We start from the raw sequence: 20,541 nt of genomic DNA, 5'->3' as shown, positions 1-20,541 counted from the left end.
CAGGTCGCTATGTTGTTGCTGCAAATAATCTAAAACATGTTTGGTAATTTTAATCAGAGCTATCTGAATAAGTATCAAAAGAGTCACATTTCATGTCTAGTGCTTACAAATTCATAGCTAATTCTAAAATAGAAATCATTTAGAAAATAGCAGAAAATATCGGACAATTCATCACAAATTAAAATGATCTTTAGAAAATAATCTGCATCTTCCCAATTTTGATTATAAACAAAACTGCCATGGATACTTCATAACAATTGATGATGAAATTCTCCACATTTTTTTTAGCACAGTTACAATATTGCACTTATTGGACAGATGAAAAATAGAACACAAAACAGACATGGTTTTGAGATAAAGTCCACCATTCCCTGTTCTGTGCAGTGAAGCTGAAATACAGTCTGCGCTGCAGACAATTTTATACCACAAAAAAACTCAAACCATAACAATTGTTGAGTGTCAAATGCATCCAACAAATTAAGTACTGTAATTGTGAATGAGGAATAGCAAGTTTAAAAATAAAACCTGAGATATGATGTTGTATATAAAATTAAGGATTACATTCTGAGACTTTGTCGCTGATAAGTATATAAGATATGCACACTTTTAATTGACGTTGTATAAACAAAGAAAATTTTCCGGTGCAGTCCCAGATGACATATTAAGCTCTCCAAGCAGTTGAATAGACTATGAATGTACAGAACCTGTTGAGTTATACTCCTGCAGAGAAACTGGCATATTCTAGCACTCAAGGGGTGCTTTCCCAGTATCACTATTGAGTGCCATGTCTATTCAACAATCAGTAACAGTTGTACATTTCACAGAGCACTTTCATTAATACAAACTTCACAAATTCACACCACTTTTGAGGGGGAAAGATGTGCATTCCACCATGTGGAATTTTTATTGGATTGATTTTACTGAACTATAAACAAAATAAAATGCTAAATTAAGGAGAAGTAAAGCAGGAATAGACTTTAAATTGAAAGGTGGTTCTGTCTTCTTTTTTTTATCTGTTTCGCTGTATGGAGGCAATGAATGACAGCTACCCAGCTTGAAGCCTACAGAAAACACTGCCTCCCTCTTTCAGTCACTATGGTGTGGCTTTTTCACACGTTCCTTCCCCAGCAGTGTTTGTCCCCAAACAGAGGAATGGAGCACAATAGCATTCCAGCTGCAGCATCTCTGCCACCAAAACAACCATGTAATGGGAATGCTAATTAGATGCCACTACCCAGAATGACTGAAAGTGTTAAAAGTTTTCTAAGCTATTAAACTTAATTTTTAGGAAATAAAGCAAGATTGGGGCTTGAAGAGAAGTCTGAATTGCTGGCTTCGAGTAGATTAAATGGATACTGGATAGATTTGATTAGTCATTAATTTAGCAGAGCTAGATTCATGATGAAATCAAAGTGTTCTCATATCAATTTGACTTAGGAATTCCCACTCCTTTAATTTCCAAACTATTCTTCGCCAATCCATTGTTTAAACTACCCAAAAAAGATTCGTTTGATTATTAGCTTTTAAAATATTGTTCTTCATGCTATTTCTATTCTTGCTGTTTACTTTTTAAACAGGTTTTGCTCACCATATTATTTTGTGAATTATTTCACTGATTGAATCATGGCAAAGAGTCTTTGAAGTGACCTGGATTTCTGCTGTGGCTTAAAAAGGATCCCTCTGGCTGAGAAAGAAAAGGAGAGGGTGGTCTGTCATTTTTTGTGAATGAAATATTTGCAGTCCACAGCATTCCCGAGTGTGTGAATTGCTGTAACATTTCACAGTGTGTCACAGAAAGATTAGGCACATGACATCTTACACTGAAAGACAGATACAATTAGCATCATTATTGTTGGCTCAGAGATCACAGTGAAAGTATTTTGGCCTCCACTGGGTACTGGAACACATGTAATACATGTCACATTTATTTAATGACATAAGTGCCAATCACTGTCTATAATAGACACAACGGAAAAGTAGTCTCTTTAAAAGTAGTGCATCTCACCTGCTTACAGTAATTCCTTGCAGGCTTCAGCTTTTGATTTATGGCCCATATGATTCCTTGCATGTATTCTTTAGCACCTGACAGAATGAACCCTTCCCCTTTGGAGACCCAGACAGGCCACGTTGAAGTGTGATGGAATTCTGTAGTCACTTGTCAAGCAATGGAACTGTAGAAACAAAACAACAACAAAAAAAATCAAGGTTTTTCCGTTCATTCTGATGCACAGTTCCAGTTACCAGCTTGAACCATAAACTGTACTGGACCTAATCCTCCACGTCCATTAGTTATATATGTCCTGAAGAAGCACTGGAAAAGCAAATCCTGGATTACTAGTGGTTACCATTAAGGGGGTAGATATTTATATGTGTGTATTGAATCCCCCCCCCCCCCAACTGTAGTATCATGAAGCTTCTCAAGTACACCTGAAGAGCTTTGAACTGAGCCAAACTAACTCGCCACTGATTCGTGGTGTGCACTGATTGCCTTATCTTCTCATTTATCACAGATGGGTTGAAGCAAATCTTGCTGAAACAAAACTTATATTGTTCTGAAACATGCATCAGACCTACTTTTTTAAAAAAAAACTGATTTCCAGCCGAGGGAAGCAGATGTGTGCAATAATTACAATGCTCATAGGTGAGTTCCAATAAAATGACAGACATACCCTACTGACCTTTCCAAAGTGCAACTGAATTGTAAATACCTTGAATGACACTATTATTGTCCTGAAATTAACGTCCATATCTATCTTCAGTCATGACTATTTCAAAACATAATAAAATTCCACTGATACACATTAAAAATAAGAGTTCAGTATTTAATTAACAGCCCAATGATTTGCAATTCAAAACTCATAAAATATTTAAACAGATTGGAAGGGATTGAAGGGCATCCACTTAGAATAGAGATGCAGAGGAATTTCTTTAGCCAGAGGATATGGAATCTGTTGCCACAGGCGGTTGTGGAGAACAGGTCATTCATGAGATGTATTTAAGGCAGAGGTTGATAGGTTTTTGATGAGCCAGAGCATCAAAGGGTAAAGGGAGAAGCCCGGGCAGTGGGGCTAAGTGGGAAAATGGATCAGACTCGATGGGCTGAGTAGCCTATTTCTGCTCCTCTGTCTTATGGTCTTAATTCCTGTTACATTTATCTACAATACACAATGATTCGTGAATCTGTCAGCGGCAGCAAATAAATATTCTGCTTTTGATTCTCTATTTGGGTATTTTGGGATTGATGTTGCAGTCCTAGTTTACCAACAAGAATCATTCAAATAGCTGTCTGAGAGCTGATATATGTCATCCTGATCACTCTTTCTCAGCCAAAATTAAGCCAACAGCTGCTGTGATGTTTTGTTTCTATGTTTGCTGTCACGTTTATTCTCCCTCACATGCTGATGAGAAATGGTTAAGCAATCATTTTTCTTAAATATTGATGCCTATCTGAATTTGGTTTTTTTTATATTAACCACTGAATGGATTGACAAGGGCACGATTGCTGTACTTAAAGCAATTTTGCACAGCTGCTTTGCTTTTCAGTGATCCTATTAAATTGACAGGCCCAGCCTTCAGGGTTTACAGCATTACAGTTGTGGAACACATTGCTGATTTTATTTTTGTTGCCTGATGTACCTAATGAAATATGACTTTAACTATGAGAAAATAAAAGAAAAAAATAATTTGTATAATTGTAAAGAAAATTCAAATGTCTCTCTCAAAGGACTCTGTTGTCACCTGGGTTATTTAGCTTTCTACTTTTGTTTGCAGTCTGACAATAAATGGGCAGTAGGCACGCAATCAAGTAATTCTTCACCACTTTAGAGGACATAGCATGAGTCGTGTATTTTTTCCCTTCTTAAATTGTTGAAGCAGTTATGCATTAAATATGCTGGCAGATCTTTTGCTTGAGCAAGTGGAGCAAAATGTGTAAATCGTTCATGCCTTGCTGCTTCAGTTCAAGGATTGTCATTGATCATTTGTAACTATATCCACTCCTTGTTCCATGAAATCAAGTTTGGAGTAATGGGTTCATCAGATGTAGGGTTAAATTGAGAGTGATGAGGCTGTATGTCTGTAAAAGAGAGATGCCATGTTCCAGGCCTGCCTCAAAACAGCATGGGATCTAAGGCCGATATTCAAAACCACTACACTCATCATACGCTTGCTGGTTCTGAATGGGCTCAGGAATAGTAAGTGCTGGGGTTTTTACAATATTCTTTATCTCTCTTACTTATTCTACCACCCAGATTCCTCATCTCTTAACTACCGTTGGCATATAGCATAACAATTTAGAGGCTTATCTGACCTAACTTGTAGCATCATTGTACACAGTCAAAATGTAATAAGAAAATGCAGATTATTCTGCTTCTGTGCAGAAAGAACTAATAATACATTGGTGTTATCTGCTTCAGTGATATTCTAATGGTATAAGAATAGTGGCTAAAGTAGTTAACATTTATGCAGTTCATATTCTGAATGGTTTTATTTGTGAGAGAAGGCTATTGTATATATTTCTGCTACAGAGTAGCCAATTTAAAAGCTGTTTAACAAAGAAAAATACCTTTAACATAGTTCTTATTGATGAAAACAAGGTGAAATATTTATTGGTGGAAGGGTTAGGCATTTTTGTTTTAAATTTGCCTTCATTAACTTTTCAGGAATTAACTTACGCAGTGTAAACACTGAGGACTGGGATTGCCTTTGGGCCCTGAGGGGTAAAAATTAGTCTGAATCTTCTTTAGAAAGGTTGTATAGTCCAGATGAAGAATAAGAATTTGAGCTTTATGTGAATGATTTGGGCAAGATGAATATGAAAGTTGCTTCTTCAAAAGCTCTTCACCCAGTAGAAGGGGGTCAATGACCACATTTCAAGTTAATCATGAGGGATACATTGGTCCGAACAATGGAGGGGTTTCTTATCTCTGCTCCTGTTTCTATAAAGATTACCTTTGATTGGTAGATAAGGTATCACTGATGAATTATTTGATCTTTTTCATTGTGCACAATTTATCAAACAGGTCCTTTAACAGGCATTGACCCCCCAACATACAGAAAGGCTCAGAAATTTAAAAGTGGGAGTAACACTGCATAGATTAGACACAAGCCAACCTACAGTTAAGGTGGTATTCTTTGTGCCTGTTATACAGACAGAAGATGAGTCTGATGTTCATCAATTTTTATCTCTTGGTGTCATTAGCTTAAAACCTAATAATCAGTTGTTCCAACAGGCAAAATGACAAATAAGCAATTTTTTCACATATCTAATGTGAAATCTAGGTTGGATTATTTATATGTATCTATTGTTTATTCCTTGCCAGAGTCTAGTGGATGCTACCAGATGACAGTGCCGTACAATTGTCACAAACTAATGAAAATACACTGACTGATTTCTGAAATTTGATCTGAATTTCAACTGCCTTGATCAGTAACAGAGCAAAACTCGAAAGTCTGCAGATGCTGTGATTGCCATAAAACGATTGCAGGAACAACACCTCATCTTCTGCCTGGGCACCCTCTAACTGGATGACATTAACACTGTGTTTTCTGGTTACCATTAGCATAACTCCTCCCCGCCCCCACCTTCCTGTCTCCTTTCCTCTACCTACCAGGTTTTCACTCATACCTTGAAGAAGGACTCAGGCCCAAAATGTCAGTTATGTATCCTTACCTCCTCTGAATGCTTGCAAAACCTGCTAAGTTCCTCCAACATTTCTGTGTTTTTACTTTGATCAGAAACAGTTTGCAACAAATTATCAATGATGGCACATAGTGCTCTGATGTGATGTCTGTATTATCAACTAGACAATGTGGTTGAAGAAGCAAAGTTTCCTGGTGTTCATGATTTCAGACAATACCAGAGACTACATTTGATGATGGAGCTCTGTGTTAAATCATATTATTTGAAATGGCTCCATTTCCTCTTTAAAAAATATAATCATTGACATGTCATGGAAACTTTAATGCAGGAGAAATGAACAATTGTTCATGGGCTTTATCAGGGCAGCATGGTTCGCATAACAGTTAGCACAATGCTGTTAGAGCAGCAGCAACTGGGGTTTGAATCCAGCACTGGCTTGGCTTCGCGGATGAAGATTTATGGAGGGGTAATGTCCACGTCAGCTGCAGGCTCGTTGGTGACTGACAAGTCCGATGCGGGACAGGCAGACACGGTTGCAGCGGTTGCAAGGGAAAATTGGTTGGTTGGGTGTTTCCTCCTTTGTCTTTTGTCAGTGAGGTGGGCTCTGCGGTCTTCTTCAAAGGAGGTTGCTGCCCGCCGAACTGTGAGGTGCCAAGATGCACAGTTGGAGGCGAGATCGGCCCACTGGCAGTGGTCAATGTGGCAGGCACCAAGAGATTTCTTTAAGCAGTCTTTGTACCTCTTCTTTGGTGCACCTCTGACTCGGTGGCCAGTGGAGAACTCGCCATAGAACACGATCTTGGGAAGGTGATGGTCCTCCATTCTGGAGACGTGACCCACCCAGCGCAGTTGGGTCTTCAGCAGCATGGATTCGATGCTTGCGGACTCTGCCAGCTCGAGTACTTCGATGTTGGTGATTAAGTCATTCCAATTAATGTTGAGGATGGAGCGGAGACAGCGCTGATGGAAGCGTTCTAGGAGCAGTAGGTGATGCCGGTAGAGGACCCATGATTCGGAGCCGAACAGGAGCGTGGGTATGACAACGGCTCTGTACACGCTGATCTTTGTGTGCTTCTTCAGGTGGTTGTTTTTCCAGACTCTGTGTAGTCTTCCAAAGGCGCTATTTGCCTTGGCGAGTCTGTTGTCTATCTCTTTGTCGATCCTTGCATCAGATGAAATGGTGCAGCCGAGGTAGGTGAACTGGTTGACCATTTTGAGTTCTATGTGCCCGATGGAGATGTGGGGGGGCTGGTAGTCATGGTGGGGAGCTGGCTGATGGAGGACCTCAGTTTTCTTCAGGCTGACTTCCAGGCCAAACATTTTGGCAGTTTCCGCAAAACAGGACGTCATGCGCTGGAGAGCTGGCTCTGAATGGGCAACTAAAGCAGCATCGTCTGCAAAGAGCACTGTCTATTAAGAGTTTGTATATTCACCCCATGTCTGCATGAATTTCCTCCGGGTGCTCTGGTTTCCTCCCATTCTTTAAAATGTACCAGGGTTGTAGGTCAATTGGATGTATTTGGGCTACATGGGTTTGTGGGTCAAATGGGACTGTTACTGTGCTATATGTCTGTATGTATGTCAGAATGATGCTGAAGGATGAAAGATGTCTCTGAAGCAGTTGTGCACCCACAAGCAACAGGTATTTATTTTTTAATATCTGTATTATTGCAGTCAGATTTTTCAGCAAAGGTGGTTGAATAAACATTGGATTGAAACACAAAAGTCTGTGGATGCTGTGATTTTGATAAAAATACAGAAATGCTGGAGCAACTCAGCAGGTCTTGAAACAGATTAACTTTACCATTTCAGAACTGCTTCTACTTGCGAGTCATTAGCTGTTTTTCTCTGCCCAATTATGTTTTAGACCAAATTGGACTTTGTTTTACAATTCAGCTGTCAAGGAGACTTTAGCTGTCTGTTTAAGGTGGCCAGGAAATCTTCGCCAATTGCACACTGCAGTATCCAGTCCACTGCAGATGGCAAGGTGCAATCATGCTTCATGCCACAGGTGATGAAATATTTTGAAGAATCTTTAGTCTCAAATTAAAGCTGACAGCATCCATGTGCCATGATCAGATACACAACCTTCTATAATAATTCATTGTTAGGATATAGCTGATATAAAGGCATACGGTCAACGATTTTAAACAAAGGGTTAGTGTAGGCAAAATGGAAAAATGGAGTACTAGATTGTGGTAAACCACATATTATGCCATGATTGGCTGCTGCCAGCTGGACATGCTTCCCGAGATTGATCCTAACCATAGCCCTCTTGCATGCTCCCTCTTTCTCTTTGCTTTGATCAGTCAATGAGGTTGATGGTTGTTCCAGACTTTAGTTAATAAAAGCCTGGTATTTTCACAATTTCAGCCTTTTGTGATTATTGATGGTACATCAATTTTATAAACTAAAAATTTCAAAAAGCATGGAACAGGACCTAAATCCTGAGAAGCTTGACATCAACCCTCAGTCACCAGATGCCCCGAATATGTTTGAACTTTGGCTACTCAGCCACTTGGTCACCGTGAGTACTGCTATCCTGGGACGGGGCACCACCCCGCCCCCTACACCATCCCATTACTCTAGTGATCTAACCTTGGCCCCCATTGTGGGGGATCCCTCCAAATGCTACTTCTGCGGGTAGAGTCAGCACTACTCTGCTCTGCCGAGGATGCAGTGTGCTCCAGCTGCCGGATAAAGGGGCATTACACCAAAGTTTGCAAGTCCAAACCATCTGCAAAATCTATCAGCACTGCATGTGCGATTGGCACATCTTCACTGCACACCAGCGATATCATGTGCGAATCACATGCGCCGCCATTTTGGATTGTGCTCCAAATGCCATTTTACCAGGCATACGATGCCACAAGTGGTCGAAGCCAGCCATCTTGGGGCCAAGGGCAGTCATCTCGGATGCTTGAGCACCCATCAAACTCAGTCAATGAATCCATACCAGCCTTCATTTCCCTGAACCAGGAGGAAGTGAACAAACTCACCAGGTCTATGATGAACATCCAGGTAAATGGACACATTATCAACTATTTATTCGGTAGTGGGAGTACAGAAAGCTTCATCCACCCTGATACTGCTAAACAATTGTCCCTTAAAATATGGCCTGCCAAACACAGGATATCATTCACAATCAAATCATACACGGTAGCCGCCCATGGGTCCTGCATAGTGACCCTGACTGTTGCAGGCGTAATCTACAAACACTTCAGACTGCTCGTTATGCCACATCTTTGTGCTCCCTTGCTTTGAGGCTGGATTTCCAGTGCCAACTTCAGAAAGTCACCCTGTGATTCGATACCTCCCTCACTGTGTGCAATGAACAGTTCACAGATGGCCGCCCCTGCAGGTGACATGTGGTCTCTCGACCCTCAAGGTCAAACCCCCTCACTATTCGCAAATCTCACCACCGGTTGCAAGCTGGTGGCCACCAGAAGTAGACGATACTGGGCGGCTGACATGGCATTCATTAAGGCGGAGGATCAATGCTTATTTGGCAAAGGCATCATCAAAGCTAGTAATAGCCCTTGGAGGGTCAAGGTGGTTCTGGTAAAGAACAGAGAGAAGAACAGGATGGTCATAGACTACAGCCAGACCATCAACCGGTGCTTACCCCCTTCCCTGCATTTCCAATATGGTCAACCAGGGTGCACAATATTGGGTATTCTTCATGATTGACCTGGTCGGCTTTTCACTAACTCATGATCTGCCCAGAGGACAGCCAGTATACAGCATTTGAGGCAGATGGCCACCTCACAAGTGGGGTCGCTGTCTTCCAGTGGGAGATGGACTGCATGGTGGACCGCTACAACCTACAGGCCACCTTCCCATACCTATATAATGTAACTATTTGCAGCCACGACCTGCAGGATCATGATGCGAACTTCCGCAAGTTCCTCCGGGCAGAAAAATGCATGAGCCTTACTTATGACGAGGATAAATGTGTGTGGCAGAAAGCACGACTAGCCATACTTGGCTCCGTGGTCGAGAACAGCGTCATTGGTCCCGACCAGGACCACATGCATCCACTGATGGAGCTACCCCTTCCACATACCCTCAAAGCTCTGAAGAGATACCTTGAGTTCTTCTTATACCAAGCTCAATGGGTCCCCAACTATGCAGTCAAGATTCACCCATTGGTCAAAGCTACCACGTTTCCCCTGCCAGTAGAAGCCCAAGCTGCATTCAGCAGTATTAAAGACGACACCACTAAGGCAACCATGCATGCCATACATGAATCCACACCATTCCAAGTACAGAGCGATGCGTCTGACTTTGCCCTGGCTGCCACACTCAATCAAGCGGGCAGACCCATCGCCTTTTTCTCATGTAGCCTCCAAGACTCTGAAATTCGCCACTCCTCTGTTGAAAAGGAAGCCCAGGCCTTCATGGAGGCTGTACACTATTGGAGGCTACTATCTTGCCGGGAAATGGTTCACCCTCCTCACAGATCAGTGAGCAGTCACAATCATTTTTAGTAATAAGCAAAGAAGCAAAATCAAGAATGATAAAATCCTCAGGTGGAGAATTGAGATATATACTTATAACTATAACATTCTCTATCGGCTCGGCAAACTTAATGAGCCCCCAGATGCTCTATTCCCTGTGCTAGTGTGCAAATGGACAGATTGCAGGTTCTCCACAATGACCTTTGCCACCCCGGAGTTACAAGACTTTTCCATTTTATCACATCTCAGAATCTACCATGCTCTGCCAGGTCTGCACAAAATGAAAACCTTAATTCTACTGGCTGGACAAAGTGCATCATGTCAAAGCTACCCACCACTTTGAGCGCTTCAGCTTTGATTTCAAGGGACCCCTCCCCTCCTACAACCAGAATGTCTACTTCCTTACAAACATCAATGAATACTCCCATTTCCCCTTCACCATCTCATGCCTAGGTATGACTACATCCACAGTTATCAAGGCCCTCTGTAATATCACGCTTTTTGGGTACTCTGGCTTCATCCACAGTGTCCGAGGGACATCATTCATGAATCATGAGTGGTGGCAGTACCTGCTGGCCAAGGGCATCACCACAAGCAGGACCACCAGCTACAATCCTAGGGGCAACGGGCAAGAGGAAAGGGAAAATGCCATGGTATGAAAGACCATCCTCCTGGCACTGAGGTTACGGGGTCTCCCTGTCTCCCAATGGCAAGAAGTCCTCCTAGATGCACTCCACTCCATCTGGTCGCTTTTAGAAACAGCCACCAACAACACTGCTCAAGAACAGATGTTTGCTTTCCCTAGGAAGTCTGCGTCAAGGACAATGCTGCCCACCTGGTTTACCTCCCCAGGACTGGTCCTGCTCTGGAAGCATGTCAGGATATCTAAGACTGACCCACCGGTCGAGATGGTCCACTTTCTCTTTGCGAACCTCCATCTTACCTATGTTGCCTTCTCAGACAGGTGCGAAGACATGGTCTCAATCCGGGACCTTGCTCCATCGCGGGCTTCCCCGACCACCAGTGACTTTCAACAAACATTCCCCCCCCCCGCCACTTCAACCTTAGAGGTCCTGGAACCTGCAGCTGATCACCCCCTACCCATAGCCACGGATTTCGACAACAATGCACCAGCTCCACAATCCCCCACCACCCACCTGTTCTCACCCCTCGACAAACTGTTAATAGGCCAATCTCACAAGCTGCTCAGGATGCTATGGCAGTGCTCCAACCATTGCCAAGTCTTTTGCTGCGGCAGAGGAGACCCCCCCTTATAGATTTAAAATCACCCTCTCTTTTTTTTCTCACCCTGCAGGACTCTTCTTAAAAAGGAAGGATGATGTGGTAAACCACTGTTATGCCATGATTGGCTGCTGCCAGCTGGACACTTCTCCCGAGACTGATCCTATCCATAGCCCCTTGCATACTCCCCTCTTTCTCTTTGCTTCAATCAATGAGGTTGATGGTTGTTCCACTCTTTAGTTAATAAAAGCCTGATAGTTTCACAACTTCACCCTTTTGTGATTATTTCTGCAGTCCCTTCCCATCCGCATTCATCAATCAGTTTTACAGACCTATATCTGACAGGGACTGGGGGTTAGGTGAGTCAGAAGGTGAGGCTTAGCCAGGTAAGCATTAGGTAGTATATTGCTGAGAATCCATTCCCCAGAATGGCCTGAAAGGCCTGAAACCTGGGAACAGGGTTTCTGTCAAAGTCAGGAAATGTTCCTTTAAAACATTTTTAACCCTTTGGATTCCAGCCATTTTTAACCTTTCATAAGGGTTAAGGTATCCCTGGTATTCAGGGGCTTTATCAAACTATTCCAATGAACATATATGCTTTAAAAGTACTTCTATCCAAATAAATTTATTTAAAAACTCATGAAAGCGTTGGGGAATCAGGGCAAAATGGGGTTCTGCCACTGGACTCCATGTGAAGTTCAGCGTCAGAGAGTAGTGACAGATGCTCGAGCATCTGTCACACAGTAACGCTTGGACCATGGGACTCTGAGACTCACAGAGACTTAAGTGGCTGAAAGCTGGCAGCACCACTCAGCAAGATGTGTCCCTCTACCAACTTTATAGATTTTTGCTGGTTTAGTCCAAACTAATTCCACTGTACATCTCCATTCCAGATCTTGTACACTTCCCTATTCCAATGATGCAATCATAATTTCCCTTAAATTCTTTCCTTGGCAATGCATTCCATGCTCCAGCATTCTTTTCCAGAAAGAATGATCAACCTCTCTATTCTTAATTGGAAACTAAGAATTCCATGCCACTTACTCAACTTATTGACTCTTCATCATTTTAAAAAACCTTATTTTATTTTTTTTTAATTTAGACATACAGCACAGTTACAGGCCCTTTCAGCCCACCAGTCTTTGCCACCTAATTACACCCAATTGACCTGCAACGTCTGGTACATTTTTTTGTTGAACAGTGGGAGGAAACCCACGCAGACATGTGGAGTATGTACAAACTCCTTATAGATAGCGCGGGATTCGAACCCAGTCCTGATCACTGGTGCTGTAACTGAGTTGTGCTAACCCCTACACTAACTGTGTCACCCTAATGTTATCAAAACTCCTTCCAATCTTGTTGGCCTTAAACAATAATTTTCTTAATTCATCATTAATTCTTACGCTACAGTTCATCAGAATTTCTGGATACCAGACTAGAATGTTTATTTCCTTTGTTCCATTTATACGATACAATTTGGTGCTGATCTGCAATGTAACAGCATTCTATCACCATTGCCCCATATCCTTTAATGTACGGTTAGCGAAAGTTCACTGACCTCGCTTCTTTCTGATACGATGTAAACAGCCAGTGCTTGCACTCTGCCACTTATTTTTACAGGAGCAGGAACTTACTCCCTGAAGCTGAGCTATGATTGGCAATAGTGCAGTAGAGAACAAAACCAACCATCATGTCAAAAATAGCAGAAAAGTTTAGAAAGCTGGATGAGCAATATACTAAAGTTATTGTCTATGAAAAATATAAGGCATTGTTTGTGAAAGTCTCTAATTCACAATGTAAAGACAATCAAAATCATTAAAATGTCAAGATGCAGCTAAAAATTAAATGTTTTCAAATTAATTTTATTTAAATATGAAATGTAACTTAAAGAGTTAAAAACAATTAAACATAAATTAGGAAAGATTAACTATCCCCTACTATTTTATTCAGGCGCCTGCCTCCATTTTACTCATACCTTGATAAAGGGCTCAGAACCAAATGGTTGGTTATGTATCTTTATCTTTACCAATATAAAGTACACAGTGTGATCTACCGAATTTCTCCAACATTGTATTTTTACTACAATCACAGCATCTGCAGACTTCTGTATTTCACTCCACTTTACTCTTCATTGAAATGAATAGTGACTGACCTGTATAAGAAGTCCAACCTGGTACAGGTTCAACGCAGATTTCAAAGTAGAATTACAGGGATTTCCTGCTCCACCCATAGGCTACCAAAGGTGAAGTAATAAAGTGAAAATACATTTACTGCAGCAATAAGCTCGGCAACTACAGGAATTCCACATTCAGCCTAGCACTCCCCTATATAAAAAGAGTTTTGGTTCATTGATGAACATAAAAATTTCATCTCAGCATTCAGCATTTTGATATGTTTCTATATCTTCATTTTTTTTGTGCCTTCTATTTTAAAAGAAAGATTTAACTACTGTAAATATAACATGTGGATGAGGACTAAAATATGATACCTGGACAGTATTTTATGCTAATCCCCAAATACAATTATTAGAATAAACAAAATTCTATTGGCCAATTTTATAGTTTTAGGAAGTACTTTTATAGATTACATATTTCAATCCCAAGATCCTTCTGTCCATTCATACCCTTGGATATATTTGCAAAGACTAATTATCCCCACTCCTTGTTCATTACTTGCAATGCATTAATAAAGCCCTCTTTGTTTATTATGAACAGATGTTTAAAAATCCACAACAATCAACATAAATGTCAAATTTCTTCAGAACATATAAAACTAGAGATGTGATTGTTAGGGATATTTGGGACACTGAACACGTTCCTATGCAATGTCTTTGCCTGCTGTTGTCGAACAGGTCGTAGCTTATTTATTGCAAATGATTTAATAGCAGCCAAAGGAGTGTCACTGTTATATAGTCAGCATTTTTTTCACTATCTAGGGCAATTTCTCTCCATCTTTTAGAAAAGCCATCATCCAGTGAGCTTTATTTCAAACAGCGGCAGCCTGGATGTTTTAGATTTTTATTTTTTATTTTACATTTAAATTTAGACATACAGTGTGGTAACAGGCCCTTTCGGCCCACGAGCCTGTGCATTCCAATTACATCCAATTGACTTACACTACCAGTGCGTTTTGAACAGTGGGAGGAAACTGGAGCCCCTGGGAAAAATCCACACAGATATGGGGAGAATGTACAAACTCCTTACAGGCAGTGTGGGATTCAAACCCCAGTCCCAATCTCTGGCAAAACAACTGTATTGTGCTAACCACTCAGCAAAATGTGTCACCCTTGGTTTTGGGTTAGGTTCAGTAATGATTTTCCAAGAGAAGCTTCTGTTCAATTATCAATTAATTTCCTCAGTACAACTACCAGCAAATTTTTTAAATTTCTAAACAAATAAAGTTGTACAATGAGTTCAGTGGAAACTGTTTGAGTTTCAATCAGTCTGATTGATTTGCAGTGTGTTTGCAGAATGAAGAACAGAAAACCCCCTGCCATCTGGCCACCTATGGGGAATGGTAGATCCTGAAAACGTGAATTTTCTGGTTCCTTGAGATTGTATGGTGCATGATTGGTGAAATAACAATGAGTGGTGCCAATTTTAAACTTCTGTATTATTTACTTACTTATTTTACATGATTTTTTTTTGCCAGTTACTTGAGACTCTTGGTTGCTTGAATTCCGGTTAACAGGAGTTTTACTATATTCAATTATGTGCTTAAGGATTTACAGCTATTAGAGCAAATACATTAGTTTTCAGCTTAGAATATGATTTAAAAGTTAGGTTTAAGTAAAAAGTTAGAATTATTTGTATACAATATTGAGATTTAAGTATAAACTTTAGATAAACAATAAGCTATGAAAAATCATGATCGATTACAGTGGGAAGATTGAATGAGTAAACATTCCAATTTTCAATTATGGACTTTCAGAGTAAAGATTTTCAACTGTTATTTGGTTCAGACCTCAAAGTGAAAATCTTCAAATTTCAGCTTATGGCTATTGGCATAATTCTCCAAGCAACTTTCACTAAAACCTTTGATCTGGAGTGAGAGGATTTGAAAATTTCATATATGGTGTATTTAGTTCAGTATCCTCTAAATAAGGATTTTTCAGTGTCTTGAAGGAGAGACCAATTCTAACAATCACATACCTGTATTGAGGTCAGAAATTTGATTCCCCTGCCAGTCATACAAAATTCTTGCTGGGGATGTTAAGTTGATCTTTGGAAGAGCATTGATCTAAAAACTGCAAACAGAAATAAAAATACAAAGAAAAGCAACCAATAGATCAAATGATTTTAATGGTTTTGTCAAGTTGTAGAATAGAGTGCTATAGAGATTCTTAATCAATTTTTTTTTAATTGGCGGGTCACAGCTCAATTGATGCTCCCAATAATCGGAATGTGAAAAAAATAGTCAAGGGCAGGTGTGGTTAGATAGTGGTGAGTGAAATGCTTTAACAGCACCAGCAACTGGAACTTAGGTTCGAATCCCGCGCTGTCTGTAAGGAGTTGTGCTTTCTCCCCGTGTTTGCGTCGGTTTCCTCTTGGTACTTTGGCTTCCTCCCATCCTTCAAAATGTACCGTAGGTGTAGGTCAATTGGGTGTAACTGGGTGGCATGGGTTCATGGGCCAAATGAGCCTGTTACTGTGCTGTATGTCTAAATTTTAAAATTTTGCATTGATAATGGTGGGATTATATTTGGTGGGAAGAGAGGGTTTAGTGCTGGTTGGGAGAGAACGAAGTTGAGATTCATCCATCAGTTCTGGAGGAGCAAGATGATCAAAAACAGAGTCATATAATTATATGCTGCACAGAAACTGGCTCTTTGGCCAATCTAAGGTTGACCCATTTGCCTACGTTTGGCCCATATTATCCATTCACCTGTCTAAATGTCTTTTCACATATAACCACCTCTACCACTTTGTTCCACACACCTGTCTCCATCTGTGTGAAAAATGTGCCACTCAGGATTTTTACCCCTCTTATCTTAAATCTATGTTCCTTAGTTTTTGATTCCCTAAACAAAGATGTTGGGGTCTTTCATGGCTTGGTTCAGCATCATGCTGAAGAAGATTGAAAAGAGGGTTGGTGCGAGAACACAGCCTTGCTTCACGCCATTGTTAATGGAGAAGGGTTCAGAGAGCTCATTGCTGTATCTGACCCGACCTTGTTGGTTTTCGTGCAGTTGGATAATCATGTTGAGGAACTTTGGGGGACATCCGATGCGCTCTAGTATTTGCCAAAGCCCTTTCCTGCTCACGGTGTCGAAGGCTTTGGTGAGGTCAACAAAGGTGATGTAGAGTCCTTTGTTTTGTTCTCTGCACTTTTCTTGGAGCTGTCTGAGGGCAAAGACCATGTCAGTGGTTCCTCTGTTTGCGCGAAAGCCGCACTGTGATTCTGGGAGAATATTCTCAGCGACACTAGGTATTATTCTATTTAGTAGAATCCTAGCGAAGATTTTGCCTGCAATGGAGAGCAACGTGATTCCCCTGTAGTTTGAGCAGTCTGATTTCTCGCCTTTGTTTTTGTACAGGGTGATGATGGTGGCATCACGAAGATCCTGAGGCAGTTTACCTTGGTCCCAACAAAGCTTGAAAAACTCATGCAGTTTGGCATGCAGAGTTTTGCCGCCAGCCTTCCAGACTTCTGGGGGGATTCCATCCATACCTGCTGCTTTGCCACTTTTCAGTTGTTCGATTGCCTTATATGTCTCATCCAGGGTGGGAACCTCATCCAGCTCTAGCCTTAGGGGCTGTTGAGGGAGCTGGAGCAGGGAGGAATCTTGGACTGAGCGGTTGGCACTGAAAAGAGATTGGAAGTGATTTCTTACATCAAGATAAAAGGCCCCCTTTTCCTGATCAACACTGAGCCCTCACAACCAAAATCAAACTACAGTAAATAATCAGCTTCCCATTTTGTTCAGAAATCTCAACAATTTGGCATCCATTTCACTCACTGTGTGAGCTGGGAATCCAGGGCATGATTGAAGTGTGTGGCAGATTGAGGATCCTGAGTGCAGCCCCAACTGTGGACTATGTATGTGGCCAGAGCTGGGGTTGAGTTTGGGAACAGGGGGTGGAGGTGGGGGTGGGGTTGGGGAGTGGTGTCAGGAATGCGAGTAGGCTTTGACAAGCTGAAATATACATTCTGAAGTTTACAATCTGAAACTCAGTGGGTTTAATTTAAGAGTGAAATAAAATTGTGCTGGAGTATGACAGGAATAATGTCCAATATTTGGAAAACCTGCAAATCCAGCACCGTCAAATTCTCGAGAGTGCCAGGAATGAAGAGTTTTATTGTAACTGCTGTTCAGATTATCACTGTTTGAAAGATGTTGAATACTGATGGTCCAAAATAGTTATGCAAAGTGTTTTGTTCAAGTTCAACTTTATTATCATCCAATTGCACAACTACAACTCAACGAAACAGCGTCCTCTGGTCCTTATGGAAAACATACAGACAACACAACCAAACATAACACACATATAGAAAAACAATATCATATGCAGGACAAACACACCTATCTAAAATTAAATAATTAAATATTGTTCTGTAACGATTTGAGTCTCAGATGGTTAGTGTGAGCAGTTCCTTAATCTTGATTCATTGCCAGAATTAAAATCACCAATATAATTATAAGCATTATTCTCAGATCTTTTACTATTGCTGCACAGGAGGGTTGAACAATGAGTAGAGGTAAAATCAGTCTTTGTCATATACATTTTTCTCATTAAATCAAATCATGAACATATCCATCATCTCAAATTTTAGAATGTAAAAAATAACCTTTAACTCCACTTCAAAAATTCATAATATCTTTAAATATTTGATTGAAGGGCTTAATAATAAATATCTCCTGACTGTGCAACCTGATAACTGCTGGATGAATTTATGGGCTGAATGTCTTTCCTCACCATGGGGCAGCACAGTTAGCGTAGTAGTTCATACAAAGCTGTTACAGCGCCAGTGATAGGGACCGGGGTTCCAATCCAGCACTCTCTGTAATGCGTTTGTACGTTCTCTCCGTGTCTGCATGGATTTTCTCCTGGGGTTCCATTTTCCTCCCACCCTCCAAAGCATACTGGGATTGTAAGTTAATTGGGTGTGATTGGGCGGCACAGGCTTGTGGGCTGAAATGACCTGTTACGGTGCTGTATGTCTAAATTCAAATTTAAAAAGTATCTTTCATTTTTGTGTATGTCCTATGACTAACACTTACTGTGGGGTTGGTGCATATTTGTCAAACTGTGACAATAGAATTATTGAACTCAACTTTCAACCCATCTGTCCATTCTAATATCCACAATCCCTACTATTTCCTAACCACAACCTTTCAACCTCCACTGCAGAGAAATTCCACTCTTCAACCTACTCTATCCTGATTATCATCAATTGATACACAAGGAACAAATAATCATAGAAGTATTATTTAAAAATGTACCTGTAGAGATTTAGAAATAAATATAATAATGAAGTTCAGAAGGTGTCATTAAAATGAGATTGTACAAATATTGATGCAAGTCTAATCAGTTATTCAATTGGAATTATTTCATTAATTTATTGAATATATATAAAGAAGGGATTTAACTTGATTTTCATCAATATTTCTGTTATTACTGCATTGTTTTATCTACTGCATTAAAGCATTCATACATTACCAAGTGCATATAACCATAACATCCAGTGCTGAATATGTAAAATTATTTGGGGGTATTAAGCACAAAACAATTAAAAACTGTTAATAATTAATACAGCTATTCTAAATTGAGGAAGCTCCTCCATAAAGTTAAAATAGAAAGAGAACACACAGAAAAGATTTTAAACAAAACCAAGATGATATCTCTCCAACTAAGATTCAGAAGTTTATTGGCCCCATGAGTATACCTACAGCATTGAGATTTCATCAACATAAATTCAGTTTGACTTCTCTACATTTTAAACTGGGGTTATATGTGTACTTTAGTTTTCTATTTTTGCATTAATTTTGCATGTCTTGATCTAACACACACCTCAATGCTGAGATTGAACACTGCCCCGAGGCACAAGTAGCGTTGAATTTGAGAATTGACTGAGAAACATCCAATGAGTCATGAGAAGGGCGAGACACCTCAAAGCTTTTCTGTTAATGCATCACTAATTTTCTTGTTAAAATTAATGAGGAAAACTGATATGGACAAAAAAAAAATCAACTGTTATTTACATTCAACTCAGTTGATGGGCATACAATGAAGTGGAGAGCATGCAGTTTAGAAACAAATGCTATGTTTCTCTTTAAAGTAAATATGTTCGGCTCCGAATCATGGGCCCTCTACCGGCAGCACCTACGGCTCCTAGAACGCTTCCACCAGCGTTGTCTCCGCTCCATCCTCAACATCCATTGGAGCGCTTTCATCCCTAACGTCGAAGTACTCAAGATGGCAGAGGTCGACAGCATCGAGTCCACGCTGCTGAAGATCCAGCTGCGCTGGGTGGGTCACGTCTCCAGAATGGAGGACCATCGCCTTCCCAAGATCGTGTTATATGGCGAGCTCTCCACTGGCCACCGTGACAGAGGTGCACCAAAGAAAAGGTACAAGGACTGCCTAAAGAAATCTCTTGGTGCCTACCACATTGACCACCGCCAGTGGGCTGATATCGCCTCAAACCGTGCATCTTGGCGCCTCACAGTTTGGCGGGCAGCAACCTCCTTTGAAGAAGACCGCAGAGCCCACCTCACTGACAAAAGGCAAAGGAGGAAAAACCCAACACCCAACCCCATCCAACCAATTTTCCCCTGCAGCCGCTGCAACCGTGTCTGCCTGTCCCGCACCAGACTTGTCAGCCACAAACGAGCCTGCAGCTGATGTGGACTTTTACCCCCTCCATAAATCTTCGTCCGCGAAGCCAAGCCAAAGAAGAAGAAGAAGAAAGAAAGAAATATATTGTATGTAAATATATTAATGCTAATCTCTTTGAGCTTCTGAACTCTAAATTATCACTCATGATATGTAAATTAGTCTGTGTTTATTTAGATATCCCACTCCCACAGATTTTTCTTAGGTTTCAATATTTTAGAATAGCATCATAAAATTATTTACCTTATTTCTAAACCTTTCTGTTGCGCTTATAATTATTCCAAACTTCGATTTGATTCTAAAAATTCAAATAAATGACATGACTTGGGCAAAGATGCATACCCACCAGAGAAGTTATGAA

The 20,541-nt window shown here is 40.7% G+C and overlaps 1 pseudogene; it reads right to left on the bottom strand.

The window, feature by feature from the left end:
- The window catches only part of LOC138756351 (doublecortin domain-containing protein 1-like), a 340,682-nt pseudogene that overhangs the window by 263,113 nt on the left and 57,028 nt on the right, over positions 1–20,541 (bottom strand).

Source organism: Narcine bancroftii, chromosome 1 (assembly GCF_036971445.1).
Source record: "Narcine bancroftii isolate sNarBan1 chromosome 1, sNarBan1.hap1, whole genome shotgun sequence".
Classification (NCBI taxonomy): Eukaryota; Metazoa; Chordata; class Chondrichthyes; order Torpediniformes; family Narcinidae; genus Narcine; species Narcine bancroftii.
The sequence above is the reverse complement of the archived record's forward strand: the minus strand, read 5'-3'. Positions and strand labels throughout refer to the sequence as shown.